The 19,443-nt window shown below is 44.8% G+C and overlaps 1 pseudogene; it reads left to right on the forward strand.

Annotated features, from left to right (window-relative positions):
• Positions 1 to 1,377: 1,377 nt before the first annotated feature.
• On the forward strand, positions 1,378 to 17,943 carry LOC129329350 (zinc finger protein 345-like; annotated as a pseudogene).
• The last annotated feature ends 1,500 nt before the right edge of the window (positions 17,944 to 19,443 follow it).

Genomic DNA, 19,443 nt, shown 5'->3' on the forward strand with positions numbered 1-19,443 from the left:
CCTAGCTTTGGACGGGAGACGGAGTCGCGGATCTCTTCCTGAGCACAAAATCCGAGTTCTCCGAAGCGGCCAGAGGGGCTCCCTTCCTGGCACCGACCCTGCCTCCCTTCTCTCCTTTCCTGTAGTCTCCATACGCTTCTCCCTCGGAGTTCCTCCGCTCGAGTGTCTTTTGAATTCCTGCACGCCTCTATTTGCCTCAATACATTTCGATCCTTTCTTGGGGAAAGATCTGGTTGTTTCGGGCTTACTAGAGGCCCTTTGCGCTGGCCTTCCAACTATCCTGGCAAAAGATCCCTACATCTCACATTCTGCTCCCCCTCCTTGGCAAGTGAGTCAGTTTTCCAGGGTAGCCAGGCTGTGGGAGAGTAATTCCCCTCAATTGGTTGCAGTTCTGGGTGAGCGTCCCAAACCCAGGTTAGAGAGTCCACACATGTCTAAGGAAACACGGGAAAGGGAGCACATGGGGTAACAGGGATAGCTATTAATTTGCAGGGTGAGCCTCTCCCTTCCCTTTATGCCCCCCCCTCCTGCCCTGGGGTCCCCCTGCAGCCTCAGAAAGAGCCACTCAATGCAGTCCCCAAAGGAGAGCAGGGGAATAAAGACCCGGAAGAAGCATGAATAGAAAAGGGTCCTGGTTTCCCTTTTGGATCAGGGAAGGGGGTGACGGGTCAAGGCTGCAGAGCAACAGGAAGGGTGGGAGATTTGAGGGGAGGGGGGTGGGTTCCAAAGACTATGAACCAGAGTAGCAGAATCTTTTCAGGTCCAGCAGTTCGAGGGGCTGGTCGGAAGAAAAGAGACCAGGCCCCGTCCAGCATGTCTTGAGAATGTCAATCTCTGACCTAATTCAGACAAGCAGAGACACTGGGCACAAAGTTTCTCCCTGTAGGGCTACATTTCTGTCTGCAGGGAGGAATTTTCTCACGACTGAAAGGAACGTGTATAATTGCCAAGTCCAGGGCTGCTGTCTCTCCTTGCCACCTTCAGTCCAACAGTCCCAGCCCCTTAGGGCCTCCCCTCTTTTGACCTGTCCTCAAGGGGTCCATCAGACTGGACAGTCTGAGCCCCCTTTGGAGGGGAGGACGGAGTGGGGGGGGGCTTCTGGCAAGGCTAGAGACTCCTCAGCACCAAGTGATGGATTTGGCAAGTTTGGAAGGAGACCTGGCCAGGAGGGGAAGGGGAATGACCTTCCCCCATACAGAATGGGTGGACGAGGGGAAACATGTCAAGAATCTGGAGCCCCCTTTGAGCCAATCCAGTACGTTGAATTCTATTCTGAGGAAAATGCAGAGAGAGCCCCACTGAGGACGCTGGCACAGAAGATGTTTGTGTAGCCTGAAGGGTTTTCAATCATCTTTCTTTCCCACCTTCCCAGGCAGCCAAGAAGTACCCCTGATGCCTTCTCCACCCTCTCCTCCATCTGGTGAAGTGGATGGAGCCACCATGAAGCCAGCTCAGGTAAGGGCAGGGCAGGAAGTGTGTGTCGAAGGGCAGGAACGGTTCCTTCTCAGTTGCAAGGCTCAGAAGATGGGGCTCTTTGCCTTCAGTTCCGGCCACAGCCTCTCTCGGATTCCATCTGCAAAGAAGCCTGACAGTCAAACAGTGCTGGTTGCCAGCTTCCAGGTGGGGCCTGGATTTCTCCTGGAATCACAACTGATCTGCCAAATGCAATGATCAGGGCAGAGCCCATGGTATCGTGTCCCCGCTGAGCTCTGTGCCAGACATTGCCCTTAAATCTCCCAAGAATTTCCCATTCTGGAATTGGCAGCCCTGGTAGAGGGCTAGATGTTGAATGATTTTTAAAAGGTGTGTGTGTGTGTGTGTGTGTGTGTGTGTGTGTGTGTGTGAGAGAGAGAGAGAGAGAGAGAGATATTCTTCTTAGGAGGCTTGGCAGAAGCCCATTTTACAGTGTTGAGGGCCAGGTGCAAAAATGTCACTGGACATTGTCGTCACTGGATGTCATAAATAACACTGGGAGGTAAACAGTGAATACACAACAGATTCTGTGGCTGGTGATGTTAGGTCCATTGACTGTTTTCTTAAGGTGCATGAAATATAGGGACAGAGGTGGCATCTTGGTTTGTTGCAAGAGTTAGGAAGTCCACGTTAGGAAGTCCATTACTGTGGGTGAGAATTTGTTTCAGGTTTAGGGTTTTCTGTGGGCAAGACAAAGCTTGACTCCCAAGAGCTGTGAGGGAGGAGTGTCATTGTGCAGCATAGGTTGCAGGTCAGTAATGGTGCGTTGAACTGATTTGAGCCGAGAATTCTGTGTGGCCACCAGGGGGCGGTCTGTTTGTGTTCTGTTTGGGCCCATCTTCTAGCAGGTTATCCGTTGATACCGTTCTGCATCTTCTTTCCTTCCTTCCTTCCTACATCAAAAATTAAAAAATATCTGTTGTAGATCCTACCGGAGTCAGAGGGATTGGAACAGACGTGGCTGTAGGGTAGAGCTTGTCTGTGGACGATAGCGCCCTTAAAAGAAACAATAGAAGGGTAATGAAAAAGGCAAAATACAGATAAAAATCATCAGCCTGGGCCTTTTCCACAGTGGCTCCTGCTCCGTGGACAGGGCTCCCTGAGGGGGGAGGGGAGCCCCCTTCTCAGAGATTTTCAGAAGGCTTCCTCGTTGTGGCTTTTGAGGGGGTGTGAAGGACTGGGGCCTTTTGATCTAAAATAAATTTTATTGGGTAGGTTAACATCTAGAGTTTGTTGATTATATTATAGTGCCCTAGGATTGGAAGATTGTAATTACTGTACCACCCTGTTTAGCTGTGGTTTAAAGTAACAAAAAAAAAAGGGGGGGGGTTAAGATATCAACCTGAGTAAATCAAAACTGCTGGTTGTAATTGAAGTTAATGTGGTGTTATCTTAGATTGAGGGGGGTGAGGTATTGCTGAGGTTAATTAATCTAAAATTGAATGAATGGTTTGGAACTGACTAAATTGGGGGATATATTACTGCACCATATATTACTCTTTGCCAGATGCATCTGGCGGGGAGGGCTGTGGTTCTCGAAGGCTTGTGCTGCAGTGGAATTGGTTGGTCTTGGAGGTGCTGCTGGACTCTTTGATTTTGCTACTACAGACTAACACGGCTAAGTCCTCTGAACCTTTACAGAAGCAAACTGATCCCCACATCAAAAGGAGCTGTTTGCATCCGCATATCAGAAGGAGTTGTTTACATCTTCCCTCTCCTCCCCCCTCCTCTCTCCTCCTCTATATTTGATCAGTTTCCTTCTGCCCTCCATGCTTCTGACGAAGAGAACTGTGATTCTCGAAAGCTTATGCTACGATAAAATTGGTTAGTCTTAAAGGTGCTACTGGACTCTTTTTGATTTTATTACTGCACCACATAATCTACTGTGGCCTTAATATAGTAACATATTCTCTAACCTCTGGACAAAAGGGTTGTTAGTTTGAAGGTTGAATTTGATTATGCTACCCTGTTAGTGCGGCCTAAAAAAGGAAATCGTTCCCTGAAACTATTAAAAAAGAAGTTTTCCTAGACTGCTGCAAATTGGAGCTTTAAAAGTTGATGAGTGGAGGGAAGCTAAACTACATGGTTAGGGTTATGCTACTGGAGATTGTGTTCAAATACATTGACTCAAGAGTAAATTGTATTTGATAGGAATGTTTCACAAGGTCTGAGATGTGTGTATAGGTAGGTTTTTGCTATATGATATATGGTTATATCAGTGTCATAGGTCACTGCTGTGTGGATTGGCATTGAACTTGTCTTGCTGCTGGTCAAAACGAGAAGTGAACTGGATAGTGGTGGGCAAATTGGGACTCTCCCAATTTGTATTGACTCCCACACACAGAGCGGGCCACACACTAGACTTGATCTTCAGGATGGGCCTTGATGTGGATCTAGAGGCAATAGAACCAGTGCCATGGTCAGACCACGTGGTTTTGAGGGCTTGACTGGAGATGCCACCCCGCCCCCTCGCAAGGGCGGTGAGCTGATTTATGCTCGCCTGCAGAGACTTATGGATCCAGTTTGTTTCCAGAATGCTCTGCGGGATCCTATGCTCCACGGTGGTTCGTTAGATGAGCTGGTGGAGGACCGGCAATGCCGGCTCTCCGAAGCCATCGATGAAATTGCTCCCCGTCACTCTCTTTGCCCCCGTGTAAGATGGGCTCCCTGGTATAGGGAGGAGCTTCGAGAAAAGAAGCAGGAGCTAAGACGGCTTGAGCGAGTGTGGCGGCGATCTCGTGACGAAGAGGCAAGATCATCTTATAGGACGTTTATGAAAGCCTATGAGATGGCGGTGAAGGCTGCGAAGAAGGAGTTTTATACAGCCTCCATCGCATCAGCTAGCTCACGCCCAGCAAAATTATTCAATGTGGTTCTGTCGCTAGTCTCCCTCCCAGGGGGAGACTGCCAAATTTGGAATTCGGACATCAGCTGTGAGGCTTTGGGGAGCTTTTTTGCTGAAAATTTTTTGTCTCTCCGCCATGACCTGCCAGCCACAGTTGATACAGTGAAGGAACTAGAGACCCCTTGGCCGTCTTTTGGGTCAATATTTGATCAGTTCAGTCCACTCCCCGGGGAAGAGATTGACAGGACCCTGCAATCTGTTAGGCCCACCACGTGCCCCCTGGACCCATGCCCATCGTGGCTGGTAAAGGCCAGTGCCGATGGTCTGTGGTCCTCATTGGAGGCCATTGTTAACACATCCTTGGGCACTGGGGTTTTCCCTGGGCCACTAAAGGAAGCCGTGGTGAGACCGCTTCTGAAGAGACCATCACTGGACCCCACTGACCTGGTCAATTATCGCCCAGTCTCGAACCTCCCGTTTCTGGGAAAGGTGATTGAGCAGGCGGCGGTGGGACAGATACAGGGTTTTCTGAATGATGTCTCAGCCCTAGATCCCTTTCAGTCCGGGTTCTGGCCAAGACATGGGACGGAGACGCTGCTGGTCGCCCTCACGGACGACCTTCGCAGACATCTGGATCGAGGTGGTTCAGCACTGCTGATATTACTGGATTTGTCAGCAGCGTTTGACACAGTCAATTACGATCTTCTGACTCACCGCCTCGCCGATGTGGGGATACGAGGGACTGCCTTACAGTGGCTTGTCTCTTTTCTCCACAGTCGGGGACAGAGGGTGGCGCTTGGGGAGGAATTGTCACCCTGTCACCCATTGGTGTGTGGGGTCTCACAGGAGGCAGTACTCTCCCCTTTACTGTTTAACATCTATATGCGCCCCCTTGCCCAGCTGGTGCGAAGTTTCGGACTTGGGTGTCATCAATATGCAGATGATACCCAGTTGTATCTGATGATGGACGGCCGGCCCAGTTCAGCCCCAAATGTCCTGGAACATGCTTTTGCAGCCGTGACTGGTTGGTTGAAGCAGAGTCTGCTGAAACTGAACCCAACAAAGACGAAGGTCCTATACTTGAGCCATGGAGGACTGGATTCCCAAAAGATCAGGTAGCACCAAAAACGGGCCGTGAGCAAGAAAATACCGAGATGAACTTTACTGAGACGACGAGAGACAACGAAGCGATATCCAAGAAACAGTCCTAAAGTTCAATACCAAAATGTTCAGTCAGAGAAAAAATAGCGGGACGAGCTCAGAAGCACAGATCCTCTCTTCACGGTGGCTAAGAGAGAACTGAGGGAGAGGGGGTCGCCCCGCCCAGGACACGTGCCCCGTTTAGGCAGGAAAGGCGGTTGGGCTATGTGACTGGCCGGTGGCGACCCCTAGCGGAGCTCTTTGGAAGCTATCGGATTCCTACGTCGGCAGGCCTGCGCTTGCGCAGTCCCCATGTGGGGATGCACAGAAGAACGAAAATGAACCTTTCATAATTATCAACATTTCTGCATCCATTTTAGACAAAAATTGTTTTGCCTTATCACAAGTCCACCACATATGATAAAAAGAGCCTTCATGTTGTTTACATTTCCAGCACTTATTTGACATACCATTGTTCATATTTGCTAGCTTTTTCGGTGTTAAATACCTTCTATACATCATCTTGTATCCATTCTCTTTTAAGTTAACACAAGTAGATATTTTCATAGTATTTTTCCACAAATATTCACGTTTCCATTGTAATCCCTTTGTTAAAATTTAATGCCCACTTCACCATTTGTTTCTTAACCAATTCGTCTTCTGTGTCCCATTTCAATTGCAATTTATAAATCTTGGAGATTATCTTTGTTCCCTCTCCAAGCAGAAGTTCTTCTAATTTTGAATTTCTGCTTCTAAAACCTACTTTCCTTTTGTCCATTTCAAATAAATCTTTGATTTGTCGGTATTGCCACCATCCATATTTAAAAGGTAAATCTTCTTCTTTCTTCATTTTAACTGTGTCCCTTTCTAGCAACAATAAGTCCTTGTATGCTATCCAGTCTTTTAAATTTTTTTTATTGATAATACTTATTCTCCATACAATAATTAAATAGATTTTGCACAATATAAAATACAATTAACAACTAACAAATTACAAAATTTTAAACTTTTAAAATTCCCAGTTTCAAAATTACAACATTCCAAAATTTTCAAACTGTCAGACTTTCATAACTACAAAATTTCTGAGAGTTGATAACTAGTACATAACTATGAAAAAGTTTGCAAAGTGATGAAATACAGAAATTTACAAATATTTTAAACATATTCTAAAACCTGAAAGAACTTTAGACCTGGATGAGAACTGTTGCTTTCTAGATACTCAAAAAATGGAAACCACTTCTCCACAAAATGTGTACTATATGGAAAATGCTCTGCCTGATAAATCTTATCAGCCAATTTTTCAGAGATAAAATGTTCCCAAATTTTTGTGAGCCAATTTTCAATCATCGGGGCTTGCTTAGACTTCCATAAAGTTGCAATGGCACTCTTTGCCGCAACCAATAGGGTTGCTATAAGGTCTCTACGTATCAAAGGAATGTGGATCGGGCTTGTTTCCCATTGATCAAGGAAAATGATTTCTGGTGACAAAGGAATGGAATAGCCTGTCATTATTTGGATTTCTTTTAGAACTTTCTTCCAAAATTCCTCCAAGAATTGGCATTTCCACCAACAATGAGAGAAATTACCTTCCTCACCACATCCCTTCCAGCATTGGGGCGAGACCAATGATGAGATTTGGGACAACATTTTAGGGGTCAAATACCACCTGTTGACTATCTTATACGTCTGTAATTTAGTTACCACTGTTTTAGAATTAAATATTTTCTTAAATTAATTTATTATTAACTTGTAACATAAAAACTATAATAATAACAATATTAAATAATCAAATCTCAACCAAATCATAATACAGAGATAATCTTATCAATATATATAATTTTAAACTTTCATCCAATCATGAAATGAGAAACAGAACTTTATAACAGTAACCTACTTGGTACAGTTTCCCAATAGTTACGTTTACCAGAAACCCCACTTTTCCATTTCCATAATTTCTTGAAATCTCAATTTTGTTAGTAAAAGTTGGTTTTTAGCTAGAAAATCTAAAAAAGGTTCCCATTTTGTATAAAAATTTGTATTTCTTGTTGGGTTGGCTTGAAGATACAGCTTCTTAGTTATTTTTTCCATCAGTAGGAAGTCCCAAACTTTGTTATACCAGGTGTTAATTGTAGGGATTGACTTTGGCTTCCAGTGTGATGCCAGTGATGTTTTAGCTGCATTGAGTAATATTATAATTAGATCTTTTCTGATAGAAGGTATAACCAAGTCCTTCCAGATGCCCCAAAAATGATTTCTGGCTTTAAAGGTATTCTGTAGGATGTTATATGCTCAATTTGATCTAATATTTTGTTCCAAAATTCTGTAATATAGCGGCATTTCCACCAGCAGTGAGGATAGTCTCTTATCGACAATACATCGATAGTCTCTTACTTCCCCACATTGTTTCCAACATAAAGGGTTAGTCCTAGAATATACTTTGGATATCTTTTGTGGGGTGAGATACCAAAGGTTAATAATTTTATATGATTGAAGGTCAGCATTAATGATTTGTGAGTTAAGCAAGCTTGAGGACCATATTTGTTCCCAATCAGTGATTGGGATGGTGGCTTCACAATATTTTTGCCATTTTTTGTGTAAGGCATTGTACTGTGTCATTGGTACGCATCAATAAAGTATAAATCTTAGAAACTAAGCCTTTGCATGTGAGTTCTTTCTTGTCAATAATTTGTTCAAAATCTGTTTTTGGTTAGGCTAATATTTCTTTTAATTTGATATCTTTTGCAAAATAACAGTTGACAGTATAGGAACTAAGGTATTCTTTGTCCTATTTTCTCCTCTAATTTATGTTTCTCTAACAGTTCTGTTTTAGATGCGATATCTAGCAAACTAATATTACTGTAGTCTATATTATTTCTTAATTTGGATATCCTTTGACTAAGTGCTGAGTCTTCTTTTGAAGCAATAGTAGAAAAACGAGAAAATTTTGGGATTAGCTTGTTCCTATATTTGTCCCATATTTTTAGGATTGCTATTAGAAATGGGTTATGTTTCAATTCTTTGGGTCTATGATTGACATTTTTCATAGAATCATAGAGTTGGAAGGGGCCATACAGACCATCTAGTCCAACCCCCTGCCCAGTGCAGGATCAGCCTAAAGTATCTCTGACAAGTATTCATCCAGCCTCTTCTTGAAAACTGCCAGTGAAGGAGAGCTCACCACCTCCCTAGGCAGCTGATTCCACTTTTGAACTACTCTGACTGTGAAAAAGTTTTTCCTAATATCCAGTGGGTACCTTTGTGCATGTAGTTTTAGCCCATTGCTTCGCGCCCTACCCTCTGCTGCCAACTGGAACAGCTCTTTGCCCTCCTCCAAATGACAGCCTTTCAAATATTTAAAGAGAGCAATCATGTCCCCCCTCAACCTCCACTTCTCCAAACTAAACATTCCCAAGGTCCTCAGCCTTTCCTCGTAGGGCTCAGTCTCCAGACCCCTGATCATTCTTGTCGCTCTCCTCTGCACCCTCTCGATTTTGTCCACATCCTTTTTGAAGTGAGGCCTCCAGAACTGCACACAATACTCCAGGTGTGGCCTGACCAAGGCAGTATAGAGAGGGGCTATGACCTCCTGCGATTTCGACGCTATGGCCCCTTTGATACAACCCAGGATTGAATTAGCCTTTTTTGCCACCGCATCACACTGACTGCTCATATTCAGTTTACAGTCCACTATTACCCCAAGATCCCTTTCACATATACTACTGCCCAGAAGTGTATCCCCCATCCAGTATTTGTGCTTCCCATTTTTGGGGCCCAGATGTAATACTGTGTGCTTGTCTTTGTTGAATTGCATCCTATTCACAGCAGCCCACTTCTCTAGAATATTCAGGTCTTGTTGAATTTTAATTCTATCTTCTTGGGTGTTTGCTACCGCTCCCAATTTGGTATCATCAGCAAATTTAATGAGCAGCCCTTCCACTCCTTCATCCAGATCATTGATAAAAATATTGAAAAGTACCGGGCCCAAAACTGAGCCCTGCGGCACCCCACTGGACACCTCCCTCCAATCTGATGAAACGCCGTTGACCACCACTCTTTGAGTGCGGTCCTCCAACCAGTTCCCTATCCACCGAACTGTCCTATAGTCCACTCCACAGTCTTCCAGTTTGCCCATCAGAATGTCATGCGGGACCTTATCAAAAGCTTTACTGAAATCCAGATAAATCACGTCAACAGAGTTCCCCCGATCCAGTAAGCTGGTCACTCGATCAAATATTTTCCAAATTACATCTTGTAAAGTAGTTGTGTGTTGCTGTACTGTTATTGTTTTGATCCAATCAGTCTTTCCTTTATCCTGAATTATTTGTATTATCTTGATTATTCTCGTAGCTGCATTGTAAATTTCTAGATATGGATAATCATATCCTCCTTGTGATTTTTCCTTCTTTATTGTATTGAAGGCAATTCTCGGATGTTTATGTTGTCAAAGGAATTGATTTAATATTGATTGCCATTGTTTTAATAATGTACCAGGTATCTGTATCGGTAGTGATCTGAAGAGAAATAGTAGCTTAGGTACTATAAAAGATTTGCTTAAGTTATATCTCTCGTACCAAGAAAGGTTTTGTTTTTGCCATTTTTGTATGTCTGATTTGATTTCCTTTATTTTGGATATATGATTATATTGTATTAATAAATCTGGGTCTGATGTAATTTTGACTCCCAAATAGACTAAATATTGATTGGCCCATTGATATTTATGCTGCTGTTTGATTTGTAATATTTGTTGTTCTGATAAATTGATTGATAAAATATTTGATTTCTCAGAATTAAATATTTTTGAGGACCATCTCTGCTTCCACTTTTCTGTTGTTTGAGCTATTGGGCAATCTTGAAACCATTTAGCTTGATTTTTTAGTGTTGTGACCTTTTGGTTAGAGAGTAGGATATTATATAGTTTGGAAATAAGACCTTTGCCAGAAAACATTGGAGAGTCTAGCAGACATTCAAAGTCCGTTTTAGGGGTATTCACTATTTTTTTGAGTCAATTTGATCAGCTAGACTTTTCAATTGCAGATACCTAAACCAATGGATTCTTTGCTTTGCTATGTTTTCCGTATCTACTTTCTGTAACAGTCCCTTTGGAGAGGTTACATCCACTATTCTTGTGAGGGTGGTGTTCCTCCAAAATGCACTGAAGATTTTGTCGTATCCTGATGGGAGCCACTGTTTCGAAGTAAAAGAGGAGTATCTAGATATTTCTGGCAATATTTTCCTCCTGATATTATCCCAATCATTCAATATCGAGTGTAGGAAGATGTTCTTACAAATGAATTTAGGACGGTGGTTTGCTTTGTTCCAAATTACATCATGTATTGTATTTTGCCCAAGGAGAGGTTGAAAAGTAGTTGCCCAGTTTGAGGTGCCTGTATGTTTTAATAGTTGGAGGACATTGACTAATCGTGCTGCAGTTTGGTACAAAGCAATATCCGGGTAGTTAAAGCTGCCATTTGTAATTCTCGTTCGTAGGATCTTAAAGGCGATTCTGGGACTTCTATTTTGCCACAAAAATTTATTTAATATCCCTTGCCATTTGATCATTTGCTGGCGTGGGATTATAATTGGAATGGCTCTGAAAAAGTACACTAGTTTTGGGAGAATAAACAATTTAATCAGGTGGAACCTATCATACCATGAGAATCCCATCTTATTCCAATCAGTAATTTTTATCTCTATATTTATTCTTCATTAGCTTAGTGTGATTTTGTTTGATAAGATTATCAAGATCAGTTGGGATAATGATTCCCAGATAAGTTATCCAGTCTTCTCCTTGATAATCTGTATGTGGTTTTATCACTTCTGCCGGAATGATCCGTGGAGGGTTTCCTCTTTTTAAAAAGAAGTCTTTAAAGGAAGGTATACTGGAGAGGTAACTGGGATGCTAGGAAGGACTGGGGACTTTTAATGGGGAGAGGGAGTGACTGCAGCTTACCCCTCTTATTCAGAGTAAATATTTTGCCCGGTCAAACCAAGTCTATTTGTGTGAGTTTTGACAGCCAGGAGCAGGACTCTCTCTCTCTGAGCCAAGATGTGTCCTCTTGAAGAGCTGACTTTGCTTTGGGCCTAGCAAGGCCTATACACTCGAATAGCCTGCAGTTCAGGCCCTGGGAGCCTTAAAGGACGGTGGGAAGAGAACCCAAAACTTTTCGAAAAGGTCCAGTCTTACACTTAAGATTTCACCATTCGTTGGTCCATAAATTGCTAACTGTTCTTCCCTCCTCCTCTTATGTTTAATTTTTCCCTTTTTCTTCTTCCAGGGCCAGGTGTCCTTCGAAGAGGTGGCTGTGTATTTCTCCAAGGGGGAGTGGAGCCTGCTGAGCCCAGCCCAGAGAGCTCTCTACAAGGAAGTCATGCTGGAGAATTTTGGGAACGTGGCCTCTCTGGGTGAGGGTCCTTTTCTCCTGGGCTGTCTCCTTCATGCTCTGAGGAGGTCCTTAAAGAGGAAGGACGTGGGCTGGTTTGTGCTCTGGGTCCGATGGCTGATCGCTGCCCCCCTCCTCAAGGCTTCCTCTGAAATGGGAGGGGTTCTGCGTTCTCCTTACAGAGAGGGAGCCCCTGCTTAGCAGTCCTTGGACCACATGAGATGCCAAGAGATGCCAGGTTTGGGGAACATGGGAGGGTCTAAGCAGGGCTTCCCTCCAGGCTGGGCCTTGCCTTGGGTGTGGCTTTGTGTTTGTGTGTGTCTCTGTGTATAAGTTGCTGTCAAGTCAGAACTGACTTAAGACAGCAACAGGGGGCTTTTAAGGCAAGACATGGTTTATCATTGCCTGCCTGTGCATATTGACTCTGGACTTCTTGAAGATTTCCCAACCAGCTAGTAACCAGTGCCAAACCTGCTTAGATTTGAGAAGGGCAAGCTAACCTGGGCTATCTAGGTGTGGGCAGGCCTGCCTTTCCTGTGCTGAGTTATGGCTGCGGAGGAAAGACTGCTGGCTTCTTTGCCTCTGACTGAGTTCTCCGCTGGCTTTTCCATCTCAGCTGGGCCGGGAGCAGGTGCAGAAGTGCCAACAGGGGGTGAACGGGTGATTCTCGGCCCATTGTGTGTCCCCCCCCCCAACCGTGTGGCTTGCCTGTTGTGTATTTCTGGAGGAATGGAGTGAACCTGCATGGAAATTGCTGAATTGATGCACACAAGGAGCAATAATAATTTTCTGGGGTTCTTTTTCTGATGAAAGGACCTGTGATTTCCAAACCAGACCTCGTATCCAGGTTGGAGGAAGAGGAGGAGCTGCTTATCGGGTTCTCTGATGAAGAAGAGGAATTTGCAGGTAGCTGCCTAGGTTTGTAGTGGGTCTTTGTGTTGCTTGTGGTTCTTTCCATGGCCTGGTGTATTTCCGAGTTTTTATCTCCACAGTTGCTTCTCCTCAGAAACACTTAGGTGGCTTGTGAAGGCTGAGAGGTGTGTGTAGATCATGAAAATCAGAATCTTCCTCCTTCTGCCCTCTCTGATCCATTTTTAAAGCTGTTTCTTCAGGCAGAGGCTCTCTGGCGAGGCCATTTCCCAGCCCTGTTACTTAGATACGGCAAGACTACATACCCCTGTTGGATTTTGTTCTTCTCAGGAGAATTATCCTTGAGAGTTTAGTGGAAACAGCCCTTGTTCATCCCTCTTGATTTCTTCAGTCTAGCACTGCTAATTGAGCAGGCTTGCCCAGATTGGCTAACAGGGTTATTCAGAGATGCAATCAGGCCAGAAAAGAGGGCCCGTTGCAGACCTTCGCAGCTCAGCGTGCGAGAGGGCTGTTGCTTCCGTGCCTTTGTGCCAACTTGATGAGAACCCTCTGGGGCGGAACGGACTTCCTTTAGCTGGTGGGTGAGCATACTGTGCCAAAGAATAATTGTAGAGAAATAGGTAGCAAGTGTTTAAAGTGTTAGTTAGTTAGCCTCTAGCCATAATGTTATTCTTTCATTTGCCTCTGGCATGTGCTTATAGAATCATAGACTCTTAGGGAAGGAAGGGACATTGAGGGTCATCTATTCCAACCCCCTGCATAATGCAGGAAATTACAACTGCCTCCCACCCACACCCCCAGTGACCCCTACTCTATGCCCAGAAGTTGGCAAAACAATGCCAGGATCTCTAGCTATCCTGGCCTGGGGAAAATTGCTTCCTGAACCCCCAGTGGCGATTGACATTTCCCTGTGTGAGTAATCAGGGGCCACAAAAACAAAGCACTGATGTAATCCTTCCTGCCCTCCCTTTCGTGATCTGTCCAGGATCTCAGAATCAGCATTGCTGTCAGGTGGCCATCTAGCCTCTGCTTAAAAACCTCCAAGGAAGAAGAGCCCACCACCTCCCGAGGAAGCCTGTTCCACTGAAGGACCGCTCTAACTGTCAGGACGATCATCCTGATGTTTAGCCGAAAACTCTTTTGATTTCCTTTCATCCCGTTGGTTCTGGTCCAGCCTTCTGGGGCAATGGAAAACTGTTCTGTGCCATCCTCAATATGGCAGCCCTTCAAGTACTTGAAGATGGTTTTCGTATCACTTCTCAGTTGTCTCCTCCCCAGGCTAAACATACCGAGCTGCTTCAATCTTTCCTCGGTGGCAAAAAAGGCTAATTCAATCCTGGGTTGTATCAAAGGGGCCATAGCATTGAAATCGCAGGATGTCATAGCCCTTCTCTATACTGCCTTGGTCAGGCCACACCTGGAGTATTGTGTACAGTTCTGGAGGCCTCACTTCAAAAAGGATGTGGACAAAATCGAGAGGGTACAGAGGAGAGTGACAAGAATGATCAGGGGTCTGGAGACTGAGCCCTACGAGGAAAGGCTGAGGGCCTTGGGAATGTTTAGATTGGAGAAGTGGAGGTTGAGGGGGGACATGATTGCTCTCTTTAAATATTTGACAGGCTGTCATTTGGAGGAGGGCAAAGAGCTGTTCCAGTTGGCAGCAGAGGGTAGGACGCGAAGCAATGGGCTAGAACTATATGCACAAAGGTACCGGCTGGATATTAGGAAAAACTTTTTCACCATCAGAGTAGTTCAAAAGTGGAATCAGCTGCCTAGGGAGGTGGTGAGCTCCCCCTCACTGGCAGTTTTCAAGAAGAGGCTGGATGAATACTTGTCAGAGATGCTTTAGGCTGATCCTGCACTGGGCAGGGGGTTGGACTAGATGGTCTGTATGGCCCCTTCCAACTCTATGATTCTATGATTCCTCATAGGTCTTGATCTCCAGACCCCTCACCATCTCAGTTGTCCTTCTCTGAACATGTTCCAACTTGTCTCTATCCTTCCTAAATTGTGGTGCTGCAAACAGAAAACAGTAGTCTAGGTGAGGTGCGACTGGAGCAGAGTAGAGCAACACCATCACTTTGTGTGATCTGGACACTGCTTTTGTTGAGACCGCCCAAAATCGCATTTGCTTTCTTAGCTACCACATGACGCTACTGACTCATGCTCAGTGTATGTGGTTCTTGTGGAGTATACACTCCTTATAACTGGACTTGCTTCATGAAGCTAAAATATCTTTTACTTCTGGTGTCCATAATACCTGCTTCTAGGGTACTTGGGTGGGTGTAGTTTCAGTGCCTGAGAAAGGAAGCAAGAGCTCTCTAGGTCCAGATAACAAGGCAGGATGTTGGATGAAGAGAGACCAGCTTGGAGGTGACACCGAGGCTGAAAACCTCTATTGGATAGGCTTGATTTTGGAGGCGGGCAGGATAACACGTCTTGTCCTTTTTCTGTTAATATCTCTCTGTTGGCCCAGCTGGTTCTAGCAGACTCTCAGCTCCAGAACTCAAGGACTGGCTTCATTCCTCAGATGCATGGGGTTTGTAAGACTCATGTCAGTCAGTGACCTTCCTGTGTTGCTTTTCTTTGTTGTTACCCTTTGCAGCTCATGTCAAAGAAGGATCTCTGCGTGAAATCCTAATTCTATTTATGTGTCACAAACAAGAGATCGGTCAATACCATCTTGCATTCCCAACATAGACTTGATAGTGTCCAGAAATCAATCCTTTGAACTCTTCCATTCTCTGTGTCAGCTGGTTTAGTTCTTGGCTCTCTCTTTTTATCCTGTGTGTTCATGCCAGGTTTCACTTTCTTTCTGCAGATTTTGAGTGGGAGGTGGCAACTGACTATCCAGTGATGGAAAGAGAATTTATGTATTCAGATGCAGAAGAGAGCTTTGAATATAGTGATGCACGGATCGTGGTGGACAGAGCAAGCCAAGTAAAAGAGAGGGAAATCTGTGATGTTTTCCAAGGTGATAATTCTCAAGAAATCCCACCCCTTCGAAAAATAAAGAAAGGAGACAAGAGGGAAGAGTGCCCAGGAAGTGTGGAAGGATTTTCTGAAGCAACAGATCCGACTTTGCATTGGAACATCCATAATAAAAAGGGAACATTTAAGTACCGGGAGTGTGGAAAAACCTTTGGACAGAAACATACTCTAACTTCCCATCAAACAATTCACACAGGGGAGAAACCTTATAAATGCCTGGAGTGTGGAAAAGGCTTCACTACGCGTGGAAACCTTATTGCCCATCATAGAATTCACACAGGGGAGAAACCTTATAAATGCCTGGAGTGTGGAAAATGCTTCAGTGAGAGTGGAACTCTTACTGTCCACCAAAGAATTCACACAGGGGAGAAACCTTATAAATGCCTGGAGTGTGGGAAATGCTTCAGTGAGAGTGGAGCTCTTACTGTCCATCGTAGAATTCACACAGGGGAGAAACCTTATAAATGCCTGGAGTGTGGGAAATGCTTCAGTGAGAGTGGAAAACTTAAGGTCCACCGAAGAATTCACACAGGGGAGAAACCTTATAAATGCCTGGAGTGTGGGAAATGCTTCAGTCAGAGTGGAGCACTTACTGTCCACCAAAGAATTCACACAGGGGAGAAGCCATTTAAGTGTCTAGAATGTGGGCAAGGCTTTAAATCGAAGGGTGATCTAACTATCCATGTAAGAATCCACACAAGGGAGAAACCATACAAATGCCTGGAGTGTGGAAAAGGCTTTACTCTGAATGGAAACCTTATTTCCCATCGTAGAATTCACACGGGGGAGAAACCATTTAAGTGTATAGAATGTGGGCAATGCTTTAAATGGAAGCATGCTCTAGACACCCATGTAAGAATCCACACAAGGGAGAAACCATATAAATGCCTGGAGTGTGGAAAAGGCTTCACTCAGAGTGGACACCTTACTCACCACCAAAGAATGCACACAGGGGAGAAACCTTATAAATGTCTGGAGTGTGGAAAAGGCTTCATTGATAGTGGAACACTTACTGTCCACCGAAGAATTCACACAGGGGAGAAACCTTATAAATGCCTGGAGTGTGGGAAATGCTTCAATCAGAGAAGAGCCCTTACTCCCCACCGAAGAACTCACACAGGGGAGAAACCTTATAAATGCCTGGAGTGTGGGAAATGCTTCAGTGAGAATGGAAAACTTACTCTTCACCGAAGAACTCACACAGGGGAGAAACCTTATACATGCCTAGATTGTGGAAAATGCTTCAGTTGGAGTGGACAACTTACTGACCACCGAAGACTTCACACAGGGGAGAAACCTTACAAATGCCTGGAGTGTGGAAAAGGCTTTAAATCAAAGGGTTATCTATCTACCCATAAAAGAATTCACACAAGGGAGAAACCATAGAAATGCTTGGAGTGTGGAAAAGGCTTCACTCAGAATGGAAACCTTACTGCCCACCGAAGAACTCACACAGGGGAGAAACCTTATAAATGCCTGGAGTGTGGGAAATGCTTCACTCAGAATGGAAACCTTACTGCCCTCTGAAGAACTCACACAATGGAAAAATCTTAATAATGCCTGGAGTTTGGGAAATGCTTCAGTGATGATTCGGTTTCGTTTTCGCAGCCATGTCGGACGCTCTTCTTGGCAGGTCCAGGAAGAAGCGGCCGAGCCGCCTGGCCGGGCGGCTGATCTGCAACGGTTAGTCCCCAGACTCTCAGGTAGGGAGTCTGAGTCCGGGGCGCGGCGGGAAGAGCCCTCTGACAGATCGAGGCAGGGGGTAAATTGCCCGTAAGTCCCTATGGAGGCCGGCAGATGAGCGCGGCACCCAGTGTGCTGCCGGGCCATTGAAAACGGCAAGGAACAGGATTAGGCGAAAGCCTGCAAGTAAGCGAATCCCTTCTGTTACTACAAGCGTATGTGAGGAGTGGTGGGGTCTGAAGGCTAGAAGACTCGGATTTTTCCCCCTTCGTAGAGGCTCGGAAGACTGGTGGTTCCCCCCCCCCCTAAAATGGCAGCGAAAAAGCAGAGCCCTGCTCTTGGCAAGTCAGTTACGGCAGCCTTGCAGAGGGGCGAGACACTTGAGGAACTGGTTAAAAGAGCGGTTATGGAAGCCATAAAACCCTTTGTTGACAAGCTGAATGAAACAGATCAAAGGGTGGGCTTAATTGAAAGCGATGTGAAAGCCATTAAAGAAGCAGCGGGGGGGGGCAGAGAAGTCTGCCCGGGAAAGTGCGTCACTTACGAGAGCAGCGAACAGGGAGCTGAAGCTGGTGGAAAACCAGCTGATCGGACTGCAAGTGGAGCGAACACAGACCATTTTGCGTCTCCAGAACGTTAAAGAGGAGGAAAATGAGGATTTGTGGGATCTCGCCTCGGAACTTTTAGCGACACCTGCGAGGGCAACTAAAGAAGAAGTGAAAAGCGCCATTTTGGGAGTCCGTCGGGCATCTTCAAAATATGCAATGAAGCGGCAGCTGCCTCGTGAGATTGTTATTGAGTTTTCATCTAGGAGGGTCCGGGACAGTATCCTATATAATTCTTACAATGTGGAGTTGGACTTTCTGGGAAATAAAGTCAAGATATTGAAGGACGTTCCATTCTTAGTTCGGAAGAGAAGATTTAAGTACAAGAAGTTGGCAGCTCTTTTGAGGGAATGTGACATAAAGTACAAATGGCTACTCCCGGAAGGAATCGGGTTTAGTCATAAAGATCAAGCTTACAAGATTAATTCGGAATATCAGCTAAGGGATTTTGTGGGAAAAAATCCAGAATTTGGACCAGATACCAAGCAAAAAGAAGAAGATCCGAAGCCTGAAGGGAGGGGGGAGGCAACGAGCGCTGCGGCGGTAGCTGCTCAGAGAGAATTGCGTCCGAGGCCCAGGGGAGGGAAAAAGATTTAACTTGAACTGTACTTTGTAATTTGTATGATCAACCACTCCTCTACTACTTTTTTAAGCTATTTTCTTATTATAGTAGTATGAAGGGAAAGCATTGAAGTGTAGCGTTTAGTGTTTGTAGGCTACCTTCCCTTTTTTCCACCCCCCTTCCCCTTTTTCTCCCTTCTTTTCCTTCCCTTGTGCTATTGTAGTCTTTTGTAGTTACTGTTATTGTAGTTTTGTATGTTAGATATTGAAAAATAAAAAACTTTAAAAAAAAAAAGGAAATGCTTCAGTGAGAGTGGAAAACTTACTGTCAACCATAGAATTCACACAGGGGAGAAACCTCATAAATGCCTGAAGTGTGGAAAATGCTTCACTCAGAATGGAAACCTTACTGCCCACCGAAGAACTCACACAGGGGAGAAACCTTATAAATGCCTGGAGTGTGGGAAATGCTTCACTCAGAATGGAAACCTTACTGCCCACTGAAGAACTCACACAATGGAAAAATCTTATAAATGCCTGGAGTCTGGGAAATGCTTCAGTGACAGTGGAAAACTTACTGTCCACCATAGAATTCACACACGGGAGAAACCTTATAAATGCCTGGAGTGTGGGAAATGCTTCAGGCAGAGTGGAGCACTTACTGCCCACCGAAGAATTCACACAGGGGAGAAACCGTATAAATGCCTGGAATGTGGGCAAGACTTTAAAAAAAGTATGATCCAAGTACCCATTTAAGAATCCATACAGGGGAGAAACCATGCAAATTCCTGGAGTGTGGGAAGGGCTTCACTAAGAATGGAAACCTTACTGCCCATCGTCAAATTCACACAACCTGGAAGGACATGACCCATTGATGGTCTGGCATTCATTTCTC

This window comes from Eublepharis macularius, chromosome 4, assembly GCF_028583425.1.
Source record: "Eublepharis macularius isolate TG4126 chromosome 4, MPM_Emac_v1.0, whole genome shotgun sequence".
In the NCBI taxonomy this organism is placed as follows: Eukaryota; Metazoa; Chordata; class Lepidosauria; order Squamata; family Eublepharidae; genus Eublepharis; species Eublepharis macularius.